A 26,695-nucleotide genomic window follows, 5' to 3' on the forward strand; every position below is an offset into this window, starting at 1 on the left:
GTTCACCATGAGCTTGCTGGGCAATCTGTAAATGTGAGCTGGAGAAACAGGAGGACAGCAGATGTGATGTAACATGTGCTGTGACTTCCCATCCTTGTCATGGCTGCCTATGCCACGTCTGATTTCTGCCACTGCGATGGACACAGCATACATCTCCAAACTACTGATGGACCAACATCGCGAATGAATGCTCACAGACTATTCACAGACTTTATGCAAATGTTTCCTAACCAAATGTTCGTGGAGACTCCATTGCCTTTCAAACTATCCAAAAACCAGGGCAACTGCATGGCGGAGGGGGAAAAATAGCAAAATTTACCTCCAAAATATGTATTTTACACAAAGGCTTTTTTTTAGAGGCAGAGGCTTTACATATTTGGCTGATACCTGCCTCATTTTTTTAAGTACACTGCAATCACAAAATATGCTGCTTGTGCACTGTGGGCCTAACACGGCACTACAAGCTCCACAGTGTCAGGTAACGACATTTCTACAGTGCAATATGGTCACTCAACCGCTATTTTTGCAGTGATGGGCTGTAACAGCCACACACTACACTATACTAAACAGGTGATGTAAATAAGCTACACACCACAAACAACAACACTGAATAACAGCAGGATCAGTCCTCAAAAGGACTTTTGGGGTCCCTAGTTGGTGAACTTCAAAAAGCAGAACACCTATGGAAGCAGCTACATAGCACTGAATAACACAGACCACTGTCAGCAAGCTATCTCTCTGTCCCTCAGTCAGCACAGCTCTCCTTACACTGACTGAAGGCACACAGCTACACGGCACTGAATAACACAGAACACTGTCTGCAAGCTATCTCTCTGTCCCTTAATCAGCAGCACAGCTCTCCCTACACTGACTCCAGGCACACAGCTACACAGCACTGAATAACACAGAACACTGTCTGCAAGCTATCTCTCTGTCCCTCAATCAGCAGCACAGCTCCCCCTACACTGACTCCAGGCACACAGCTACACAGCACTGGATTCCATAGAGAACACCTATCTCTATCTGTCCCTCAATCAGCAGCACAGCTCCCCCTACATTGACTGAAGGCACACAGCTACACAGCACTGAATAACACAGAACACTGTCAGCAAGCTATCTCTCTGTCCCTCAATCAGCAGCACTGCTCTCCCTACACTGACTCCAGGCACACGGCTACACAGCACTGAATAACACAGAACACTGTCAGCAAGCTATCTCTCTGTCCCTCAATCAGCAGCATAGCTCTCCCTACACTGACTCCAGGCACACAGCTACACAGCACTGAATAACACAGAACACTGTCTGCAAGCTATCTCTCTGTCCCTTAATCAGCAGCACAGCTCTCCCTACACTGACTCCAGGCACACAGCTACACAGCACTGAATAACACAGAACACTGTCTGCAAGCTATCTCTCTGTCCCTCAATCAGCAGCACAGCTCCCCCTACACTGACTCCAGGCACACAGCTACACAGCACTGGATTCCATAGAGAACACCTATCTCTATCTGTCCCTCAATCAGCAGCACAGCTCCCCCTACATTGACTGAAGGCACACAGCTACACAGCACTGAATAACACAGAACACTGTCAGCAAGCTATCTCTCTGTCCCTCAATCAGCAGCACTGCTCTCCCTACACTGACTCCAGGCACACGGCTACACAGCACTGAATAACACAGAACACTGTCAGCAAGCTATCTCTCTGTCCCTCAATCAGCAGCATAGCTCTCCCTACACTGACTCCAGGCACACAGCTACACAGCACTGAATAACACAGAACACTGTCAGCAAGCTATCTCTCTGTCCCTCAATCAGCAGCACTGCTCTCCCTACACTGACTCCAGGCACACAGCTACATAGCACTGAATAACACAGAACACTGTCAGCAAGCTATCTCTCTGTCCCCCAATCAGCAGCACAGCTCCCCTTACACTGACTCCAGGCACACGGCTACATAGCACTGAATAACACAGAACACTGTCTGCAAGCTATCTCTCTGTCCCTCAATCAGCAGCACTGCTCTCCCTACACTGACTCCAGGCACACAGCTACATAGCACTGAATAACACAGAACACTGTCAGCAAGCTATCTCTCTGTCCCCCAATCAGCAGCACAGCTCCCCTTACACTGACTCCAGGCACACGGCTACATAGCACTGAATAACACAGAACACTGTCTGCAAGCTATCTCTCTGTCCCCCAATCAGCAGCACAGCTCCCCTTACACTGACTCCATGCACACAGCTACATAGCACTGAATAACACAGAACACTGTCAGCAAGCTATCTCTCTGTCCCTCAATCAGCAGCACTGCTCTCCCTACACTGACTCCAGGCACACAGCTACATAGCACTGAATAACACAGAACACTGTCAGCAAGCTATCTCTCTGTCCCTCAATCAGCAGCACAGCTCTCCCCACACTGACTCCAGGCACACGGCTACATAGCACTGAATAACACAGAACACTGTCAGCAAGCTATCTTTCTGTCCCTCAATCAGCAGCACTGCTCTCCCTACACTGACTCCAGGCACACAGCTACACAGCACTGAATAACACAGAACACTGTCAGCAAGCTATCTCTCTGTCCCTCAATCAGCAGCACTGCTCTCCCTACACTGACTCCAGGCACACGGCTACATAGCACTGAATAACACAGAACACTGTCAGCAAGCTATCTCTCTGTCCCTCAATCAGCAGCACTGCTCTCCCTACACTGACTCCAGGCACACAGCTACATAGCACTGAATAACACAGAACACTGTCTGCAAGCTATCTCTCTGTCCCCCAATCAGCAGCACAGCTCCCCTTACACTGACTCCAGGCACACAGCTACATAGCACTGAATAACACAGAACACTGTCAGCAAGCTATCTCTCTGTCCCTCAATCAGCAGCACTGCTCTCCCTACACTGACTCCAGGCACACAGCTACATAGCACTGAATAACACAGAACACTGTCAGCAAGCTATCTCTCTGTCCCTCAATCAGCAGCACAGCTCTCCCTACACTGACTCCAGGCACACAGCTACATAGCACTGAATAACACAGAACACTGTCAGCAAGCTATCTCTCTGTCCCTCAATCAGCAGCACAGCTCTCCCCACACTGACTCCAGGCACACGGCTACATAGCACTGAATAACACAGAACACTGTCAGCAAGCTATCTCTCTGTCCCTCAATCAGCAGCACTGCTCTCCCTACACTGACTCCAGGCACACAGCTACACAGCACTGAATAACACAGAACACTGTCAGCAAGCTATCTCTCTGTCCCTCAATCAGCAGCACTGCTCTCCCTACACTGACTCCAGGCACACGGCTACATAGCACTGAATAACACAGAACACTGTCAGCAAGCTATCTCTCTGTCCCTCAATCAGCAGCACTGCTCTCCCTACACTGACTCCAGGCACACAGCTACATAGCACTGAATAACACAGAACACTGTCAGCAAGCTATCTCTCTGTCCCTCAATCAGCAGCACAGCTCTCCCTACACTGACTCCAGGCACACAGCTACATAGCACTGAATAACACAGAACACTGTCTGCAAGCTATCTCTCTGTCCATCAGCAGCACAGCTCTCCCTACACTGACTCCAGGCACACAGCTACATAGCACTGAATAACACAGAACACTGTCTGCAAGCTATCTCTCTGTCCATCAGCAGCACAGCTCTCCCTACACTGACTCCAGGCACACAGCTACACAGCACTGAATAACACAGAACACTGTCAGCAAGCTATCTCTCTGTCCCTCAATCAGCAGCACAGCTCTCCCTACACTGACTCCAGGCACACAGCTACATAGCACTGAATAACACAGAACACTGTCTGCAAGCTATCTCTCTGTCCCTCAATCAGCAGCACTGCTCTCCCTACACTGACTCCAGGCACACAGCTACATAGCACTGAATAACACAGAACACTGTCAGCAAGCTATCTCTCTGTCCCTCAATCAGCAGCACTGCTCTCCCTACACTGACTCCAGGCACACGGCTACATAGCACTGAATAACACAGAACACTGTCTGCAAGCTATCTCTCTGTCCCTCAATCAGCAGCACAGCTCTCCCCACACTGACTCCAGAATGACTGTAAAATGGCTGCCAGCTTTGTTTCTTTTACAGGTGTGTGGCCCATATGGTAAAAATGCTTAATTGGCTGTCCTGACTTGAAGCAGGAAAAAAGCGAAGCAGGCACCACCAGGGGAGAGATCTGTGTGAGAGTAGGGCTCAGTTTAGCCATAGTAAATATTACAGTACAGAAAATACTACCGATATTTTACTATAAAAATCCAGTAGTAGAATATTGCTAATTTTAGCGATATTCTACTAGCAGCAATTCCCAGCGCCCTTTTTTCAAGACGTCTTTTTTCATGTATACATTTTCGCTTTTACCAGACTTGAGGTTGAAGGGTCAAAATATGGCACCATGTTAAAGTATGGGGCGAACGTGAACTTAGCATAAGGTTTGCGGTAAATACCAACACCAAATGTTTGCTATGAACTGTCCACTGATGTGAACTGTAGGCCATCACTAGTCAGAAAATGCTTAGCACGGGATCCTTTGACATGTCATTTTGTTGGGTTGCAGGCTTAGTGAGAACAGAGCCTTATACACCCAGGTGATGGGAGGAGTCAGGCAGTGGGTGCAGGGTAGTAAAGCAAGCCTGACATACTGAGGTGATGGGAGGAGTCAGGCAGTGGGTGCAGGGCACTAAAGCAAGCCTGACATACCGAGGTGATGGGAGGAGTCAGGTAGTGGGTGCAGGGCACTAAAGCAAGCCTGACATACTGAGGTGATGGGAGGAGTCAGGCAGTGGGTGCAGGGCACTAAAGCAAGCCTGACATACCAAGGTGATGGGAGGAGTCAGGCAGTGGGTGCAGGGCACTAAAGCAAGCCTTACATACTGAGGTAACGAGAAGAGTCAGGCAGTGGGGGCAGGGCACTAAAGCAAGCCTGACATACTGAGGTGATGGGAGGAGTCAGGCAGTGGGTGCAGGGCACTAAAGCAAGCCTGACATACCAAGGTGATGGGAGGAGTCAGGCAGTAGGTGCAGGGTAGTAAAGCAAGCCTGACATACTGAGGTGATGGGAGGAGTCAGGCAGTGGGTGCAGGGTAGTAAAGCAAGCCTGACATACTGGGGCGATGGGAGGAGTCAGGCAATGGGTGCAGGGCACTAAAGCAAGCCTGACATACTGGGGCAATGGGAGGAGTCAGGCAGTGGGTGCAGGGCACTAAAGCAAGCCTGACATACTGATGTGATGGGAGGAGTCAGGCAGTGGGTGCATGGTAGTAAAGCAAGACTGTCATACTGAGGTGATGGGAGGAGTCAGGCAGTGGGTGCAGGGCAGTAAAGCAAGCCTGACATACTGAGGTGGTGGAAGGAGTCAGGCAGTGGGTGCAGGGCAGTAAAGCAAGCCTGACATACTGAGGTGATGGGAGGAGTCAGGCAGTGGGTGCAGGGCAGTAAAGCAGCCTGACATACCCAGGTGATGGGAGGAGTCAGGCAGTGGGTACAGGGCACTAAAGCAAGCCTGACATACTGAGGTGATGGAAGGAGTCAGGCAGTGGGTGCAGGGCACTAAAGCAATCCTGACATACTGAGGTGATGGAAAGAGTCAGGCAGTGGGTGCAGGGCCGTAAAGAAAGCCTGATATACCGAGGTGATGGGAGGAGTCAGGCAGTGGGTGCAGGGTAGTAAAGCAAGCCATAAATACTGAGGTGATGGGAGGAGTCAGGCAGTGGGTGCAGGGTAGTAAAGCAAGCCATAAATACTGAGCGCTCCCCCGCATTACGGAGGGGGTTTGGGGGGACAGGGACCCCCGTTAAGCCACGGGATAGCGGCGTTTTAGCAGGGGCACACGTGCCCCTGCTATATATATGAGGTCTGAAGCGAGATCTATTCTCGCTTCAGACTCTCTTTAAAGAATGGACAGTTGGGAGCTATAAGCAAGACAGCTGGATAGCCTGCAGAGGTGGAGGTCGGATCAAGGGCAACAGCAGATGGATCCAAGGACCTGGTTCCCTTGTAGAGATGGCCCGAACCTTCCGATTTTCGGTTCGCGAACTTCCGCGAAAGTTTGGTTCACGCGAACATTCGCGAACCGCAATAGACTTCAATGGGGAGGCGAATTTTGAAAACTAGAAACACTTATGCTGGCCAGAAAAGTGATGGAAACCATGTTTCAAGGGGTCTTACATCTGAGTTTTTGCATGGTTGAGTGGGATAGACGCCAAAAGTCCAGGGGAAAAATCTGGATTTGACGCAAAGCGGCATTTTAAGGGCAGAAATCACATTGGGCCTGATTCACAAAGCGGTGCTAACAGTTAGCACGCTGGTGAAAAGCCCTTTATCATGCCTAAACTCAGTTTAGGCATGATAAGTTTAGGTGTGATAAGTTTAGGCGTGATAAGTTTAAGCGTCAACTGGGTTAGCACCGCAGTGCACAGCTGATCAAAAGTTTTGCGCTAGCAAAGTCTGGTGCACTTCGCATAGAGTTTAATGGCGCTGCTTTGCGTGCGGGACTTTGCAAGCGATCTAAACTTATCATGCCTAAACTTATCACACCTAAATTTATCACGCCTAAACTTATCACGCCTAAACTGGCTTTTCACCAGCGTGGTGCAATGGTTATCACGCCTAAAGTCTCTAACTGGGTTAGCACCGCTTTGTGAATCGAGCCCATTGAATGCTAAATTGCAGGCCTAAAGTGCTTTAAAACATCTTGCATGCGTATACATCAATCAGGGAGTATAATTAGTGTACTGCTTCACACTGACACACCAAACTCACTGTGTAACGCACCGCAAACAGCTGGTTATGTAGTGACGGCCGTGCTGGACTGGTGCGCACCATGGCGAGAGTGCAGGCCGTGGTGGTTTTCAAGCCCATATGGTCGCTGGGCTGTGGTAGCTCAATGATAGAACAACAGTGACTGTCCAGCTGATCACTGCGGCAAGGTAACGATCATGAAGGGGAATTGGCACATGTACATGCCTTTTGTTTTGTTGTTGCAGCTGCAGTGCAGCCAGAAAAATTAGGCAGGCATGTACACACACCAGAAAAATTATTATAGCGGCCGCTGCTAGCAGCAACCTTAAAAATTCCGGAATCCGCCTGGAGTCCTGGACCCACTGGTGGCGGGGGAAGGCAGTCAATTGGCCTGCAGGCAGAGATGCCATGTGGGGACTGGGAGTGACTTAGTCTTAGGGCAGGCAGTGACTACATGGCGTGCAGGCAGAAATGCTGTGTGTGGGGACTGACTTAGTCTTCGGGCAGGCCTGACTGTGCTTTGCAGACCACGTGGTCAGATGGACCCTTGACCCAAGAGATGTCACCACTTGCCTTTCAACATCATGGTACAGTTTGGGTAGCGCCTTTTTTGAGAAATAATTGCATACAGTGGGTTGCAAAAGTATTCGGCCCCCTTGAAGTTTTCCACATTTTGTCACATTACTGCCACAAACATGCATCAATTTTATTGGAATTCCACGTGAAAGACCAATACAAAGTGGTATACACGTGAGAAGTGGATCAAAAATCATACATCATTCCAAACATTTTTTACAAACAAATAACTGCAAAGTGGGATGTGCATAATTATTCGGCCCCCTGAGTCAATACTTTGTAGAACCACCTTTTGCTGCAATTACAGCTGCCAGACTTTTATGGTATGTCTCTACCAGCTTTGCACATCTAGAGACTGAAATCCTTGCCCATTCTTCTTTGCAAAACAGCTCCATCTCAGTCAGATTAGATGGACAGCGTTTGTGAACAGCAGTTTTCAGATCTTGCAACAGATTCTCGATTGGATTTAGATCTGGACTTTGACTGGGCCATTCTAACACATAGATATGTTTTGTTTTAAACCATTCCATTGTTGCCCTGGCTTTATGTTTAGGGTCATTGTCCTGCTGGAAGGTGAACCTCCGGCCCAGTCTCAAGTCTTTTGCAGTCTCCAAGAGGTTTTCTTCCAAGTTTGTCCTGTATTTGGCTCCATCCATCTTCCCATAAACTCTGACCAGCTTCCCTGTCCCAGCTGAAGAGATGCACCCCCGAGCATGATGCTGCCACCACCATATTTCACAGTGGGGATGGTGTGTTCAGAGTGATGTGCAGTGTTAGTTTTCCGCCACACATAGCGTTTTGCATTTTGGCCAAAAAGTTCCATTTTGTTCTGATCAGACCAGAGCACCTTCTTCCACATGGTTGCTGTGTCCCCCACATGGCTTGTGGCAAACTGCAAATGGGACTTCTTATGCTTTCTGTTAACAATGCCTTTCTTCTTGCCACTCTTCCATAAAGGCCAACTTTGTACAGTGCACGACTAATAGTTGTCCTATGGACAGAGTCTCCCACCTGAACTGTAGATCTCTGCAGCTTGTCCAGAGTCACCATGGGCCTCTTGACTGCATTTCTGATCAGCGCTCTCCTTGTTCGGCCTGTGAGTTTAGGTGGATGGCCTTGTCTTGGTAGGTTTACAGTTGTGCCGTACTCCTTCCATTTCTGAATGATCGCTTGAACAGTGCTCCGTGGGATGTGCAAGGCTTTGGAAATCTTTTTGTAGCCTAAGCCTGCTTTAAATTTCTCAATAACTTGATCCCTGACCTGTCTGGTGTGTTCTTTGGACTTCATGGTGTTGTTGCTCCCAATATTCTCTTAGACAACCTCTGAGGCCGTCACAGAGCAGCTGTATTTGTGCTGACATTAGATTACACTCAGGTGCACTCTATTTAGTCATTAGCACTCATCAGGCAATGTCTATAGGCAACTGACTGCACTCAGATCAAAAGGGGCTGAATAATTACACACACGCCACTTTGCAGTTATTTATTTGTAAAAAATGTTTGGAATCGTGTATGATTTTCGTTCCACTTCTCACGTGTACACCACTTTGTGTTGGTCTTTCACGTGGAATTCCAATAAAATTGATTCATGTTTGTGGCAGTAATATGACAAAATGTGGAAAACTTCAAGGGGGCCGAATACTTTTGAAACCCACTGTTTCTACCACTGCGGTGTATGGCTATGCTTTTGTGTGCTGCTTTCCCTCAGGTGGTCATCCCATTGCAGTCTGTGCTTTGTCATCATGTGCCTTCATAAAGAAGTTGTCCCTACGCGGGTTTTGGTCTTTCCATGGCTCAATTTTTGGTGGCAGAGAGTACAGACGGCATTGCTCTCATCTGAGGCAGACACACAAAAACATTTCCACACCTCTGAGCCCTGGGGCGATGGCACTTTGGTGGTGGCGGCAGACTGAGTGTTAAGTGGCGTGCCAGAATCAGAGCAGGAGGAGGAAGATATGTCACGCTTCCGTGCGGAAGCTGAGGAAGATGAGGTGCTCTGTGTTAAATAGTCAACTATGTCCTGACAATCTTGGGGGTTAATAGCATGCGCCTTCTGAACACTGTACTTTGGTCCAGGGCCGCACAAAATCAGGACAGCATGACCTCGAACAGACCTGGCGGGTGGCCTGCCTCTGGCTCTGCCTGTTTTGCCCATATTAGGGGAGACGAAGTGAAAGGTATGCACTGACTTGACTAATACAATGTACAGTCACACAGGTGAGTGAACAGGTATGCAGTGACTGGTATCAATACAATGTGCAGCTGTCTCTCTTTCTCTCTCTCTCTCTCTCACACACACACACACACACACACACACACACACACACGTACCGAGAACAGGTACAGTGACCGCTGGTATTAACAATGTGTGGGTGCACTGAACACAACAGGTAGGTATATGCAGTGATGGGTATTACAAGTGTGCACCTGTCACACACACACAGGTACCCACACACACACAGGTACCGCCGTGAACAGGTACAGTGACTGGTGGTATTAACAATGCGTGCGCTCATGTAGGTAGGTGGGTGCACTGAACACAACAGGTAGGTATATGCAGGTAGGTATATGCAGTGATGGTTATTACAAGTGTGCACCTGTCACACACACACAGGTACAGCCGTGAACAGGTGCAATGACTGGTGGTATTAACAATGCGTGCTGTCACATAGGTAGGTAGGTAGGTAAGCGCCCTGAACAGTGAACAGGTGCAGTGATTGGGATTGGATTACAAATCTGCAGCTGCCTGTCACACACACAGGTAGTCACTGAATATGCTGGGCCTGACAGTGGCACAGTAGCAATTACACCAAAGGCCAGCTGTGACTGACTGACAGGGCTGAGTGGGCCACACAAGAAAAAAAAAATTAGATCACAAGAACAAGATTAGCTCTCAAAAGAGCTGTTGACGAGTGCTTCTTTAGCAAGAAGAATCAGCAAGGAGCAAGCTAACAAGCCTACAAAAGCCTAACTAAGCTTTCCCTATGAGAGTCTGCTGCAGCAGCTGTCCCTTCTCTAATTACTGCAGGCACACGAGTGAGTCCAATGCCTGATGCTGCCTGCCTTTTATAAGGGGGGGGGAGTGGCTCCAGGAGTAGAGATGGGCCGAACCTCCGATTTTAGGTTCGCGAACCGGGTTCGCGAACTTTCGCGGAAGGTTCGGTTCGCGTTAAAGTTCGCGAACCGCAATAGACTTCAATGGGGATGCGAACTTTGAAAAAAAAAAATAATTATGCTGGCCACAAAAGTGATGGAAAAGATGTTTCAAGGGGTCTAACACCTGGAGGGGGGCATGGCGGAGTGGGATAGATGCCAAAAGTCCCCAGAAAAAATCTGGATTTGACGCAAAGCAGCGTTTTAAGGGCAGAAATCACATTGAATGCTAATAGACAGGCCTAAAGTGCTTTAAAACATCTTGCATGTGTATACATCAATCAGGTAGTGTAATTAAGGTACTGCTTCACACTGACACACCAAACTCACCGTGTAACGCACTGCAAACAGCTGTTTGTGTAGTGACGGCCGTGCTGGACTGGTGCGCACCATGGCGAGAGTGCAGGTTTTGGTGGCTTTACAGCCCATATGGTCGCCTGGCTGATGTAGCTGAATGACAGAACAGTGACTGTCCAGCTGATCAAATTTGGTCTGACCACAATGAAGCAACGACCTTATTATCTTTTGTGTGCCCCCCGAGACACTCATCTAGGCGTCGGTCATTGCTTCATTGTAATACGCAAGCCCCTTCACCACGGCAAGGTAATGATCACGAAGGGGAATGGGCGCATGTACATGCCTTTTCTTTTGTTGTTGAAGCTGCCCGCAGTGCAGCCAGAAAAATTAGGCAGTCATGTACACGCACCCGAAAAATTATTACAGTGGCCGCTGCTAGCAGCGGCCTAAAAAATTCAGCAATCCGCCTGGAGTCCCGGACCCTGTTGGTGGTGGCGGAGAAGGTAGTCAAGCGGCCTGCAGGCAGACATGCTGTGTGGAGGGACTGGGAGCGACTTAGTCTTCTTGGGGCAGGCCAGGCAGCCAGTCACACGGCGTGCAGGCAGAGATGCTGTGTGTGCAGGGACTGACTTAGTCTTGGGGCGGGCAGCAGCCCTCCGGGATCCATGCCTCATTCATTTTGATAAAGGTGAGGTACTTAACACTTTTGTGACTTAGGTGACTTCTCTTCTCTGTGACAATGCCTCCAGCTGCGCTGAAGGTCCTTTCTGACAGGACGCTTGCGGCAGGGCAGGAGAGAAGTTGGATGGCAAATTGGGACAGCTCTGGCCACAGGTCAAGCCTGCACACCCAGTAGTTCAAGGGTTCCTCATCGCTGTTCACAGCAGTGTCTACATCCACACTTAAGGCCAGGTAGTCGGCTACCTGCCGTTCCAGGCGTTGGTGGAGGGTGGACCCGGAAGGGCTACGACGAGGCGTTGGACTAAAGAACGTCCGCATGTCCGACATCACCATGAGATCGCTGGAGCGTCCTGTCTTTGACTGCGTGGACACGGGAGGAGGATTAGTGGCAGTGGTACCTTGCTGGCGTTGTGCTGTCACATCACCCTTAAAGGCATTGTAAAGCATAGTTGACAGCTGGTTCTGCATGTGCTGCATCCTTTCCACCTTCCGCTGAGTTGGTAACAGGTCCGCCACTTTGTGCCTGTACCGAGGGTCTAGTAGTGTGGCCACCCAGTACAGCTCATTCCCCTTGAGGTTTTTTATACGGGGGTCCCTCAACAGGCAGGACAGCATAAAAGACGACATCTGCACAAAGTCGGATCCAGTACCCTCCATCTCCTCTTGCTCTTCCTCATTGACGTCACGTAAGTCAACCTCCTCCCCCCAGCCGCGAACAATACCACGGGAAGGTTGAGCAGCACAAGCCCCCTGCGACGCCTGCTGCGGTTGTTCTCCTGCCGCTGTCCCCTCCTCCTCCTCCTCCTCCTCCCCCAAAGAAACACCTTGCTCATCATCCTCTGAGTCTGACTCGTCTTCTGCACACGACTTCTCTTCTTCCTCCTCCTCCCCCCTTTGTGCTGCCGCAGGTGTTGAGGAAACAGCTGGGTCTGATGAAAATTGGTCCCATGCCTGTTCCTGCCGTAACGGTTCCTGGTCACGCTCATTCACAGCTTCATCCGCCACTCTACGCACAGCACGCTCCAAGAAGTAAGCGTAGGGAATTAAGTCGCTGATGGTGCCCTCACTGCGGCTCACCAGGTTGGTCACCTCCTCAAACGGCCGCATGAGCCTGCATGCATTTTTCATCAGTGTCCAGTTGTCGGGCCAGAACATCCCCATCTTCCCAGACTGTTTCGTTCTACTGTAGTTGTAGAGGTACTGGGTGACGGCTTTCTTCTGATCTAGCAGGCGGGAGAACATGAGCAGGGTCGAATTCCAGCGAGTGGGGCTATCGCAAATGAGGCGTCTCACCGGCATGTTGTTTTTCCGCTGAATTTCTGCAAATCGTGCCATGGCTGTGTAAGACCGCCTCAAATGCCCACAGAACTTCCTGGCCTGCTTCAGGACATCCGCTAAGCCAGGGTACTTTGCCACAAATCTTTGAACAACTAGATTCATGACATGTGCCATGCAGGGTATGTGTGTCAGCTTTCCCATATGCAAAGCGGCAAGCAGATTGCTGCCGTTGTCGCACACCACGTTGCCTATCTCCAGGTGGTGCGGGGGCAGCCACTCATCCACCTGTTTCTTAAGAGCAGCCAGGAGAGCTGCTCCAGTGTGACTCTCCGCTTTTGAGACAAGACATGTCTAAGATGGCGTGACACCGTCGTACCTGGCATGCAGCATAGGCCCTGCGGAGCTGGGGCTGTGTAGCTGGAGAGGAGAACTGCCACTCAGCCAAGGAGGAGGAGGACAGCGAAGAGCATGTAGCAGGAGGAGAGGAGGTGGCAGGAGGCCTGCCTGCAAGCCATGGAGGTGTCACAATTTGGTCCGCTGCGCCCTGCTTGCCATCGTTCACCACCAGGTTCACCCAATGGGCTGTGTACGTAATGTAGCGGCCCTGCCCGTGCTTGGCAGACCAGGCATCCGTGGTCAGGTGTACCCTTGACCCAACGCTCTTCGCAAGAGATGACACCACTTGCCTCTCAACTTCACGGTGCAGTTGGGGTATGGCCTTTCTCGAAAAATAAGTGCGGCCTGGCATCTTCCACTGCGGTGTTCCGATGGCCACAAATTTACGGAAGGCCTCAGAGTCCACCAGCTGGTATGGTAACAGCTGGTGAGCTAACAGTTCCGCCACGCCAGCTGTCAGACGCCGGGCAAGGGGGTGACTGGCCGAAATTGGGTTCTTCCGCTCAAACATTTCCTTCACGGACACCTGACTGCTGCTGTGGGCAGAGGAGCAGGAACCGCTCAAGGGCAGAGGCGGAGTGGAGGAGGGTGCCTGTGAAGGTGCAAGGGAGAAAGCGGCAGAAGCAGATGATGCACCTGAAGGAGGAAGAGGAGAAGGAGGGTGACTTTTCTTTTGTGTGCTGCTGCTGCTTTTGCTCAGGTGGCCATCCCATTGCTGTTTGTGCCTTTTCTCCAGGTGCCTTCGTAAGGCACTTGTCCCTACGTGAGTGTTGGCCTTTCCACGGCTCAATTTTTGTTGGCAGAGCGAACAGATGGCTTTGGTCCGATCTGAGGCACACACATTAAACAATGTCCACACCGCTGAGCCACCCTGGGATGTGGGCACTATGGGGACCTCAGCAGCTGATGCTGAAGGGCAAGTCGGCTGGCTGTACATAGGTGGCGATACATGGTGCCGGACTCTGCCACCAGCTGTTTCTGACGAAGAGCTGCCCCAGCTTCTTTCAGCAACTTCTCTCCTCCTACTACTCTCTGACTCCCCCTCTGAACTGTCCCCCTCTTCATCTCCTCTATTGGGAACATACAGAGGATCCCTATCATCGTCAGCATCGTAATCATCCTGCCCAGCTTCGCTTGCCTCAGAAAAATCCAAACATGCACCATCAGTAGGTCCTTCATCCTCCTTACACGTTACATCCATAGTGTTGCCGCGTAACGCAGACATATGAGCTGGTGAAAAATCATCTGACTGTAACAACAATGGCTGTGCATCAGTGATTTCACCACTAAATAATTCTTGCGAAGTGTCAAATGCAGCGGAAGTGGTGCTAGTAGTAGCGCTGGTGGCTGAGCAAGATGAGGTGTTCTGTGTCGCTAAATACTCAACCACGTCCTGACAATCTTGGGAGGTGATGGGACGTGCCTTCTTCCGAGCACTGTACTGTGGGCCAGGTCCACACGAAATTACATTTACACGACCATTTGCAGACCTGCCGGGTGGCCTTCCTCTGGCTCTGGCACTACCTCTTCCTCTACCTGTTTTGTCCATATCGGGTATGCACGGAGTGGTATATCACACTGCATGCACTCACGTAGGTAGGTGGGTTCACTTAACTGCACAGGTATGCGCACTGATGCGGTGGGTTCACTGAACACAACAGGTATGCAGTGGCGGGTTCACTGAACAGGTATACAGTGGCGGGTCCACTGAACAGAACAGGTATGCAGTGGCGGGTTCACTGAACAGAACAGGTATGCAGTGGTGGGTTCACTGAACAGGTATGCAGTGGCGGGTTCACTGAACAGAACAGGTATGCAGTGGTGGGTTCACTGAACAGGTATGCAGTGGTGGGTTCACAGAACAGGTATGCAGTGGCGGGTTCACTGAACAGTACAGGTATACAGTGGCGGGTTCACTGAACAGAACAGGTATGCAGTGGCGGGTTCACAGAACAGGTATGCAGTGGCAGGTTCACTGAACACAACAGGTATGCAGTGGCGGGTTCACTAAACAGGTATACAGTGGCGGGTCCACTGAACAGAAGAGGTATGCAGTGGCGGGTTCACTGAACAGTACAGGTATACAGTGGCGGGTTCACTGAACAGAACAGGTATACAGTGGCGGGTTCACAGAACAGGTATGCAGTGGCAGGTTCACTGAACACAACAGGTATGCAGTGGCGGGTTCACTAAACAGGTATACAGTGGCGGGTCCACTGAACAGAACAGGTATGCAGTGGCGGGTTCACTGAACAGTACAGGTATACAGTGGCCGGTTCACTGAACAGAACAGGTATACAGTGGCGGGTTCACAGAACAGGTATGCAGTGGCAGGTTCACTGAACACAACAGGTATGCAGTGGCGGGTTCACTAAACAGGTATACAGTGGCGGGTCCACTGAACAGAACAGGTATGCAGTGGCGGGTTCACTGAACAGTACAGGTATACAGTGGCGGGTTCTCTGAACAGGTATACAGTGGCGGGTTCACAGAACAGGTATGCAGTGGCAGGTTCACTGAACACAACAGGTATGCAGTGGCGGGTTCACTAAACAGGTATACAGTGGCGGGTCCACTGAACAGAACAGGTATGCAGTGGCGGGTTCACTGAACACAACAGGTATGCAGTGGTGGGTTCACTGAACAGGTATGCAGTGGTGGGTTCACAGAACAGGTATGCAGTGGTGGGTTCACAGCACAGGTATGCAGTGGTGGGTTCACTGAACAGGTATGCAGTGGTGGGTTCACAGCACAGATATGCAGTGGTGGGTTCACAGCACAGGTATGCAGTGGTGGGTTCACTGAACGGGTATGCAGTGGTGGGTTCACAGCACAGGTATGCAGTGGTGGGTTCACAGTACAGGTATGCAGTGGTGGGTTCACAGCACAGGTATGCAGTGGTGGGTTCACAGCACAGGTATGCAGTGGTGGGTTCACAGCACAGGTATGCAGTGGTGGGTTCACAGCACAGGTATGCAGTGGTGGGTTCACAGCACAGGTATGCAGTTGTGGGTTCACAGCACAGGTATGCAGTGGTGGGTTCACAGCACAGGTATGCAGTGGTGGGTTCACAGCACAGGTATGCAGTGGTGGGTTCACAGCACAGGTATGCAGTGGTGGGTTCACAGCACAGGTATGCAGTGGTGGGTTCACAGCACAGGTATGCAGTGGTGGGTTCACAGAACAGGTATGCAGCCAGCCCAGGAGGAACAAGTTAAGCCTAACTAATCTTTCCCTGAGAGACAGTCTGCAGCAGCTCGCCCTACTCTCACTAATGCAGGCACACGAGTGAGCGTAATGGCCGCCGCTGCCTGCTTTATATAAGGGGGGGGTGGGGCTCCAGGGGCTAGTGTAGCCTAATTGGCTACACTGGGCCTGCTGACTGTGATGTAGAGGTTCAAAGTTGACCCTCAAGGTGCATTATGGGGCGAACCGAACTTCCGCAAAGGTTCGCCAGCGGGACGCGAACGCGAACCATCGAAGTTCGCCGGGAACCGTTCGCCGGCGAACCGTTCGGCCCATCTCTATCCAGGAGGTAGTGTAGCCTGATTGGCTACAATGTGCCTGCTGACTGTGATGTAAAGGGTCAAAGTTGACCCTAATGATGCACTATGGGAGGCGAATCGAACCGCCATAATGTTCAAGATCGCGGGCGAATGCAAACCACCGAAGTTCACCGGGAACTGTTCGCCGGCAAACCGTTCGGGCCATCTCTATTCCCTTGTGGCCAGAGTCACATGGGCGTTCAGCTAGATTTACCTACGTGGTGAATCGCTGGATCCGGAGTGCTGGGGTGCTGAAGTCTGGAGTGCCTGGGGGCTGCACAAGAGCACACTGACAGGGGGAGCAGGGGGAGACCAAAAGAGGGTAGTTGCATACCATACTCAACCACACCCCTAGTCATGCATACCATAAAGATTTCATAAGAAAATTAAGATTGTTTAAAATTCTAATGAAATTCAAACCAAACTGGTCCTTTCTATCCTGGTTCATTTTCCTTCACATTAACATTTTAAAATATGGAATAAATCAGTTTAAAGGATGGGAATAAAGTCAATGAAACATATTTTTCAATTGAATAATACATTTATTCACATAGATCTGTAAATCAGTCCTGAAAGAGGGACAAATTAGGATGAAAGAGGGACAGGGTAGCCAAAAGAGGGACAGTTGGAAGCCATGTAGTTGGGTAGGGTGAATTGGGGGAAAGGGGTGGGGACAGTGATCTCTAACTAACATTAATGGGGTGGGGTCAACTTGCTCAAGCTTGTGTGAAGCAGTACACTAATTACACTCTCTGATGGATGTATACACACGCAAGGTGTTTGAAAGCACTTTATGCCTCCAATTTAGCAATGCAATGTGATTTCTGCCCTTAAAACCCTGCTGTGCCTCAAATCCGTAATTTTCCCCGGGACTTTTGGCGTGTATCCCACTCCGCCATGCCCCCCTCCAGGTGTTAGACCCCTTGAAACATCCTTTCCATCCCGTTTGTGGCCATAATTAGTGTTTGTAGTTTTGAAAGTTCGCTTGCCCATTGAAGTCTATTGCGGTTTGCAAAGTTCGCACGAACCTGAACTTTTGCGTAAGTTGGCGTTGGAGGTTCTCGAACCTAAAATCGGAGGTTTGAGCCATCTCTACCCTCTTTATCATGCTTTTGGCAGTTTTACGTTTTTCTACCTCGGTACCATATTGTTTTTTGTTGATTATTTGAACATATTTACCGTTTCTAATAACAGACAGAATTGCTAATATAATATGTAAGAAATGATAGTGGAATCATCTATATAATAATAAGCAATAGTAGAATTGTGGTCCATAATTTGGCGTAAGAATAGCCCACAATGTTGATGTTACACTATCAGTTCTTGTTCTAAAAAAATAGATATTTTGTCTGTACATATTGTTTGTATGCGTTGATTTGTATAACATGTCATCATCATTTTTCTATTTCTTTTTCTTGAACTATATTAAGTTTGAATATTTTGAATATCATATTCCCCCTTTTTAGATCGCCTTGAATATAATGATATTTCTTCTTCTTCTTCTATTTTGACGGTTGAATGTTGAAAATATGTCATGGTCCAAACAAGCTATTCTGCTATCCTGTATTCCGACATCCAGAAAAAATCGAGAAACACACATTTCCATCCATACATAATGTAATAATTTCTATAAAGCACCACAGAAATTGTCCAGAAGATGGCAGCACTATACCACAATGGCCAGTACGCCTGCCGATGATCCAAGATTTGGCTTCTGCTACTGCCCATTAGGGCAGCGTGATGGGATGCGTTGTGAGCGCAATGCTTGCTATACACGCTACAGCCTGCCTGGTGCGACGAAAACGTCGCACCGCTTAACTTTTTTTGAACATTTGCACTTCACATTTTTTTTGTACACCTGCGATTTCTCCTCCGACACGCCTCTCCCAAGCCCATTGGCTGTCCCATACTCACTCACAGCCTCACATGCCTACCTCTCTGCTGGCCCCCACCTCCTACAATTCACTTCATGGCCGGGGAAACTCATCATGCTACACGGCCGGGGATCGCATAGACACCAGTACAGAGGCGCCTAGTGTCGCCACCCCGCTATACTGATCACTTCTGCTGTGTCATCCTGCTACTGTATCCCCATCACATCTAGGCTTCACATCTAGGCTTCCTCTCTTGGAAAACATCACCAGCCCTGACTCACCATTTACTGACTTATTACTCCTATTCAGGGACGGTACCGGGACGAGGCAGACTGGCTGCAGCCTCTCAGCGCTTACCCTAGAGGGCGCATTCCTCTGCACTCTCCCTGACGCCCCATTCCTCTGCCCTCTCCCCTCCTGCTCTATCATCTTCCCGGTCACCTCAGCCTTCTCCTCCTCTTTAGCAAACAGCGACCCGCCTGCTCGAAGCTCTTACAGATAAGCTGGGGCACGGCTGTGTACAGCGGGTTGCTAGGCAACAGCAGCAAGCTGACTTCTACTGTGACGAAACACTCCTGCAGACTGTCACTGTGGACTGCACCTGGGAGTCTCCTCTATGACGTAGCTGGACTCTGTGGGGAGGGACAGGGACCCCCTGCTGACATTCAATTCAGGCAGCAGTCAATGCCCATCTCTGCTCATTGATGACTGGACAGGCAGACCACCCAGCTCTTATCAGCTGGAGGCCTGAGGTGTCATCCTCAGATTGGATGACCTTGACAGAGTCGGCAGATGAGGTAGAGGAGCTGTTTGCGTACAGGAAGAAAAGGATCTTCTGTGTGGCATCTGTGTTGGTGGATCTTATGCTAGGCATACACCGAACCGCTGGCTCGATGCCGGCGCATCCCCGCTCGTCCACGCAGATCGATCCCCACTCATCCCCGCCGGCGCTCCTTATCACCCGCTCGATTCCCCGCTATTGTCCGCCGGCAAGGATCGAGCGGGGAATCTATCTGGCAGGTCATCGGACCTGTCGGATATTATCAATGGAGCCATCAGCTGCTCGATTGATAAGGACTGGAAATGCAGTGTATGCCCAGCATTACATTGTAGGAGTAGCTGCCGAGTCTAACTAGCTGTGTCCGCTGTCTTGCATCTCCATGACGACGCTTTCACCCTCCTCAGTATGAGCTGGGGGTGGTAGGCTGTCTAATGACAGCTTGTCTCTGCCTCGCTCCACCCTCTCTATCATTAGTTACAGACTACCCAGCAAGCTCATGGTGAACCAGAACTCATTGGAGTGTCTAAGAAGCTACAAAGGACCAAAAAGCCCTTTTACTAAAATGCTATGCAGAAAAATAGATTGCAAATACCTTCTGTTTTAAGAAGGCAAACTTTTGTTTCCCCTCTCTATTATGTTTATCATGACAGTTTGGACCTACCCATTGCCAACACAAGCTCCAGTGAGGTGTCTCCCTCATAGCCGGGTGTGGCAGATCTTTGAGCCTCCTCTGAGGATCTTGTGTGTTGGGCGGACCCTGACGGTGATTACACCATGTATGCCTGCAGGTGAGGAGGGCGAGATGCAGACATGAGGTTCCCCATCAGGTCCGCCACAGGCACCGACCGGTGGGAGTGCTCATTGGTGAGCACTTAGGTAAAGGGATATATAAGGGTGTTATTTGTACTGTGAGGTTGGCTGATGCAGTTTGAGAAAGGTTTTTACAGCAATCTGTTACTGCAGCTGCTTCTATTATGCAATAAAAGAGCTTGAAGATAACCTTTTGCTTTAAAGGACTACTGTAGGGGTCTAGGGAGAAAAAGAGTTGAACTTACCTGTGGTTTCTAATGATCCCCCACAGATGTCCTGTGCCCACGCAGCCACTCACCGATGCTCCAGTCCCCGCCGCTGGTTCACTTCTAGAATTACCAACTTTGAAGTCGGAAAACCACTGCGCCTGCGCGGCCGTGTGCTCACTCCCGCTGATATCACCAGGAGTCTACTGCGCAGGCGCAGACTATACTGGGCCTGCACAATACACTCCTGGAGATGTCAGCAGGAGGGAGGGCGCGGCCGCGCAGGTGCAGTGGTTTTCCGACTTTAAAGTCAATAATTCCAGAAGTGAAACAGATGTGGGGCCCGGAGCATCGGTGAGTGGCTGCGCGGGCACAGGATGTCTGCGGGGGACCATTAGAAGCCCCAGGTAAGTTCAACTTTTTTCCGCTATGGGCCCCTACAGTACTCCTTTAAAGTGGACTCAGTGTACTCTCTGGGACACGGGGGTTGAGGTCGTGGCACACCGCTATACTTCTTATGGTGCTCCTCTGTTCTCTGCCAGTGTTCAGTAACAGAGCTCTGTGTAATGCACTGCTGAGTAATAACTGATTATTACACTTCCATGTATTGTGCATGAGAGACATATAGATGAGCAGCTTGATGAGGATGACATGAATGCCACCCAATCATGTGACACTAACAGCGGAAACATTCCACCAATGCAGCAGCACCTGATATTGTGGCGGTTGTGTTGGCAGCCGGTGTCTGAGGGAACTGAAGCAGCAGGAATTGGCATCTGTTCAGGAATCAGTCTGTGACATCAGCGGAGGGAGGCTGGTAGCGGTTAGTGACCCACCTCTCATTAATTTTAAGAAAATTAGATTGACATTATCTGCAGACAATGGTGATTGATTGCCTGTGACCACACCCCCAGCAGCACTGACGGGCCCACAGACAGATCACTGGATGCCAGGCAAGAAAGAACTTGAATAGTATGCTGTGTCAATTGTGGGCAGATGTCAGGACCATTCACCCAAAACTGCTTAGGGTCACCGCTGCCCAGACATGCATCATCACCACCACCAACAATGTAGCCTAGATTATGTGCTAATGTTTTATTGTTGGTGGATATGGCCCAGTGATTTAGATCAACAAGGTAGATTTATCCAGACTTCCATAAGATCCCCCTGCCTGGTCCATTACAGGAAGATGTGTGGCCTGGTGCTGGTAGAGCTGGTAGTAGAGGAGGTGGTGGGAGTGGTCTGGTGCTGGTAGTAGAGGAGGAGGTGGGTGTGGCCTAGTGCTAGTAAAGCTGGTAGTAGAGGAGGCAGAGTCTGCCTGACATCCCTGTGTAGATTGTGGTGGGGAAACTTTCACACAGTCGGTCACAGAGTATTCTGGTCAGGTGAGGCTGTTTAACACCAAAAGTGCTTTTCTACAATCTTCTGATCACTAGCCTTTTAAAATCTGCTTTGTTAACCCTTTGGAGACCGGATCCCCAGTGTGGCTAGCTGGGCATGGTGTCCCTCTTGTAGCCAGGTGACGCCCTGTAGCCAGCAGCTTTTACTCACCTCAAAGGCTCCAGCGATCAGCAGCTGTGGACATCTCCGCTCTCACCGGCATCCCCGCTCATACTGCAGCTCAGTTCCGAGTCGTGGCTTGATGACATTTAACACAGAGCGACCGGGGATGCCGGCGAGAGCAGAGGGGAGCGACGATCGGCGGGGGAACATCAGGAAGGTGAGTGGATCCTCTTCTTCCCCCCCACCCCCACAGGTCCAACAGTGATCACTATGATCCGCCAGCGATCATAGTGATCAGGAACCAATCGCGATGGCTCCTGATCACTGAGGGGAGATGTCGGCTGTCATATGAATACTTTTCACTATTTAAGCTTTATTGAAAAAGTTCAACAATAAACAGTAGACCATACTGTGCAGAATATCAAATTTGAACATTGAACAAGTATGCAATAGCAGACCAAACATTGTACACAGAAACAATAACCCGACAGATGTAGGTGTCTATAGTTGTTGCACAATTAACATTGATCTGGTATGAGCTTTATTCAGAAAAAGGTAGGCCACTAAAAAGATGTGGTAAGCCTGAAAGCCTGTCTGTAGGGAGCTTTAATCTGTTGCTGGCCTCTCTCGGTCAGGAGAAAAGAGAATGAAAAACCAACGTGTAGGGAACGTATGGCAGTATATATGTAGCGAACTCATAGGGAAAGAAAAGGATAGGAATAGGGATGTGTGCCCCACCTATCGACCCTAAGAACTCATAATTTGTTTATATATATCTGAACACTGGAATTCCGTCCAGACCGACCAGGTCATTGTGTATTGCTCCGATCTCTCATGTGAGAGGAGAATGAGATGCTCCATCTGCTCGATAAATTCAATTCTTTTAAGCCAAGTTTTAATGGGCGGTGTGCAGGGAGACTTCCAGTGAAGGGGGATCATAGCTCTAGCAGCATTAATGAGGTGGATCGTAATCGACTTTTTGTAGGATTTAATGGGTTCCCGGGCATTGTGTAGGAGCATTGTGGCAGGGTCAAAGGGGATTTTGTCCCATGAGATTATTTCCATTAGACGGTGCGCTTCAGTCCAGAAGGGGACAATTTTAGGACATGACCAGAATACATGAAGGATATCGCCCCCATCATCACCGCATCTCCAACAGGCGTTGGGCAATGAAGGGAAGATGTTGTGCAGGATTTGTGGGGTTTTGTACCATCGAGACAGAATTTTAAAGCCTAGTTCTTGAGTGTTAACGTTTAAAGAACCTTTGTGACAGAAAGTGAAAATCTTCCGCCACTGTTCATTGTCAATGGTATATCCCAGATCTTTCTCCCAAGTCTCCTGGAATTTCAATTTGTCGGGAATTGTAGCTGTCACCAAGATCAGGTAGATAGCGGATATCAAGTGCCTGTGAGGGGCAGGGCTTAAAACTAGGTTGTCAAATGGGGTCAGAGATGTCCAGTCATTACCGTCTTTTAATAAGGAGCTCAAAAAATGTCGTAGTTGGAAGTACTGCCAGTTAGTAAGGGGTGTCTGTTCCCTCAACATGGACATTTCCCGCTGAGTTTTGATTCTGCCAGCAGTTAAAAAATCTCTTACTCTGGGGGGGTTAGTCGGATCCCATAAGGCAAGGAACGGTATGTCTGCTGCTGGTTTGAAAGATGGGTTGTTTTTTAAAGGGGTAAGTGGGCCTACTAATCTAGTAAGACCAGAAGAGGGGGCCTGTCCTCTGAGACATTTAACAGTTGCTTCCATTAGAGGATTTTGCCACAATGCCTGAATCTTGCGAGGCATGTCTACCCAGCCCAATGCTGAGGCAGGGACCCCCGCAGTTTCCTGTTCGATCGCTACCCAGGGTTTGGGATGGCTCCCCACTGCCCATTCAACCACCCTACTTAACTGGGACGCCATGTGGTATTTCTGGAGGTCTGGGAGGCCCACCCCGCCCATGTCTTTTGGAATCGAAAGAGTTGTTCTTTTAATGCGAGGGGGTTTATCCCCCCAAATGTATTTGTTTATATCCCCTTGGATGTGTTTGAAGAATGAGGGGGGGAGACTTATAGGGACACATTGGCTTATGTAGAGAATGCGGGGCAAGAGGTTCATTTTAATGGAGGACATTCGTCCAAACCATGTAAGATGGGTTTGTTTACCCCAGCGGAGGAGGTCAGCTTTCAGTGTAGAGCCTATGGTCTGGAAATTGGCCTCAAACAACTGTTTCAGATCTGATGTGATGTTGATACCCAAGTATCTCAGATGATTTGGCACCCACTGAAATGGGAAGCTAACTGTACAGTTGCGAATTGTATTTGTGTCTAAGGAAATATTTAACGCCTGAGATTTTTGGAAGTTTATTTTTAAGTTTGATATTTGGCCAAATTCAGTGAATTTACGAATTAAGTTGGGAATAGAGATTATAGGGTTTTGTAGGAAGAAAAGTAGGTCATCAGCAAATGCCGCGACAAGGTGCTTTGTTGGACCTACAGGGACACCATGTATGTCCGGGTCTGACCTAACTGCATTGAGGAAGGGTTCCAAGGTAAGAATATATATTAAGGGTGATAAGGGACATCCCTGCCTAGTCCCGTTTGTAATGTGAAAAGTGTCTGATAGCGTGCCACTCACTCTCACTCTGGCCGAGGGGTTGGTGTATAGGAGGCCAATAAGAGTACACATGGTTTCACCAATACCCAAGTTCGACAGAACCGCCCGGGTGTAATCCCAGGCGACTCTGTCGAAAGCCTTTTCAGCGTCTGTCGAAAGCAAAAAGGCCTTGAGACCCCTCTGCTTAGCAAATGACATAATGTCTATCGTTCGCATGACATTATCCTTTGCCTCGCGTCCCGGCACGAAGCCAGCCTGATCTGAGTGGATGTGACTAGGGATCAATGGGGCTATGCGGTTAGCCAGGATTTTTGCCAGGATCTTTGCATCCAAGTTCAGCAGTGAGATGGGTCTGTAGTTAGTGCATTGTTGAGGATCCTTGTCAGGCTTCGGAATCACCACTATGTGTGCTTCTAGAAACTGGGGGGAGGGAGTGGTGTTGGGAGTGACCGAATTAAAGGCTTCCACAAAAGAGGGCGCAAGTATACTGGCAAAAAGTTTGTAGTATTGGCTCGTGAGGCCATCCGGCCCCGGAGCTTTGCCTGTTTTCAGGGAGTGTACTGCCGTTCGGAATTCGTCTTCCGTGAGTGGAGACTCCAGGTCCTCCTTCATAGACCGCTCCAACGATAACCTATTCGCATGTTGAGAAATAAAGCTAGCTATTGCAGAGGATCTGTTAGACTGCTGTGTGCTTGATATGTTTGGGGGATGCAGGTTATATAGGGATTCGTAATACCTTTTGAATTCTTCTGCAATTTCCCCTGGTTTGAAAACCTGGGTCTGTTTTTTATTAGAGATACAAGAGATTTGAGTGCGGAGTGATTTTTTCCTCAGGGCGCGAGCTAGGTATTTGCCACTTTTATTGGCGTGTTCGTAAAAGATTTTTTTGACAGACATCAGTTTCCTCCTGGCGTCAAAATAAAGGAGTTTCTCGAGAGCACTTCTAGCATTGTTTAGTTCTTCCAGAGTGGAAAGAGCCAAAGATTGCTTGTGGGACTGCTCCAAGCGGTTAACATCTGTCATCAATTTTAGAGTCATTTCATCCCTTTCTTTTTTAAGCCTAGAGCCTAACCTGATGAAATGGCCTCGGATTACTGACTTGTGGGCTTCCCAGATTGTAAGTTTGGAAGTTTCAGGGACAGAATTCAGCAGAAAGTACTCCTCTAGGGCCTCAGCTGTCTTGGCTTTCCTGGCCTCCTCTGCTAAAATATTCGGGTTTAGTCTCCAGTTCCACGTTTTATTGAGAGGGTTGGGGGTCCTGATGGTGAGAAAGATCGGGGAGTGGTCTGAGATCGCTCTAGATCCAATCCCAGTGTCAACAACCAGGGATAAGTCTCTCTGAGGTACAAAAAAATAATCTATTCGGGAATATTTTTGGTGGATGGGAGAGAAAAAAGTAAAATCCCTTTCTTTTGGGTGAGATATCCTCCATGGATCCATTAGGGTTAGTTTCTGTAATTGGATTTTGATGTGACGCAGAGCAGTGTATGAGAGTGTGGTAGCTCCGTTGGAGCAGTCTTGAAGGGGATTCAATGGAACATTGAAATCACCCCCCAGTATCAGTAAACCTCTGGTAAAATCAGCTAGTTTGGATAAAGTGGAGGATAGAAAGGAGGGTTGGTGTTTGTTAGGGGCGTAGATGTTGGCCATTGTGATCATTTGATTAGCTATTTTCCTTTTAATGAAGAGATATCGTCCCTCCGAATCTTGGGACGACTCCTCCAATGTGAACGGGATATCGTGTCTCAGAAATATGGATACCCCCTTAGTTTTGGTAGTTGGAGAGGTCGCATGATAGGCAAGAGGGTATCGCGAGTTAAATCTTTGGGGAATATGGTTGGTTCTTAAATGAGTCTCTTGCAGGTACACTATATGGGCTTTTTCACGATGTAGAAAGTCGAAGATTATGGATCGTTTCTCTGGGGTATTAAGCCCGTTCACATTGAATGAGACCATCCTCCAGTTGGCCTGATTTGGATGCATTGTTCCCCTGTTTATGTTGGATAGTTCTGTCCAAGCATATGTGCTCGGGACAATCGTTTTTAGTGGGGTCAATAGGGAGGCACACAAAGGAAAAATAAAAAATAGAAACAGTGGGTGGATCATAGATGAAGGGTCTCCCCCGAGAGAGGCCAGCACCCGAGGCAGTTTCAGGTTCAGACTTATACAGCTAGCTTTTAGAAAATAATCCCACGTGAGTGTGACTTGGAGGGCC

At 49.2% G+C, this 26,695-nt stretch overlaps 1 protein-coding gene and 1 pseudogene across 2 annotated transcripts in view; both read right to left on the reverse strand.

Annotated features, from left to right (window-relative positions):
• Positions 1 to 26,695, reverse strand: part of LOC137535392 (zinc finger protein 665-like) — a 976,927-nt gene that overhangs the window by 801,917 nt on the left and 148,315 nt on the right. The gene's annotated exons all lie outside the window — the stretch shown is intronic.
• LOC137535863 (zinc finger protein 271-like) overlaps positions 1 to 26,695 on the reverse strand; it is a 78,189-nt pseudogene that overhangs the window by 5,012 nt on the left and 46,482 nt on the right.

This window comes from Hyperolius riggenbachi, chromosome 10 (assembly GCF_040937935.1).
Source record: "Hyperolius riggenbachi isolate aHypRig1 chromosome 10, aHypRig1.pri, whole genome shotgun sequence".
Classification (NCBI taxonomy): domain Eukaryota; kingdom Metazoa; phylum Chordata; class Amphibia; order Anura; family Hyperoliidae; genus Hyperolius; species Hyperolius riggenbachi.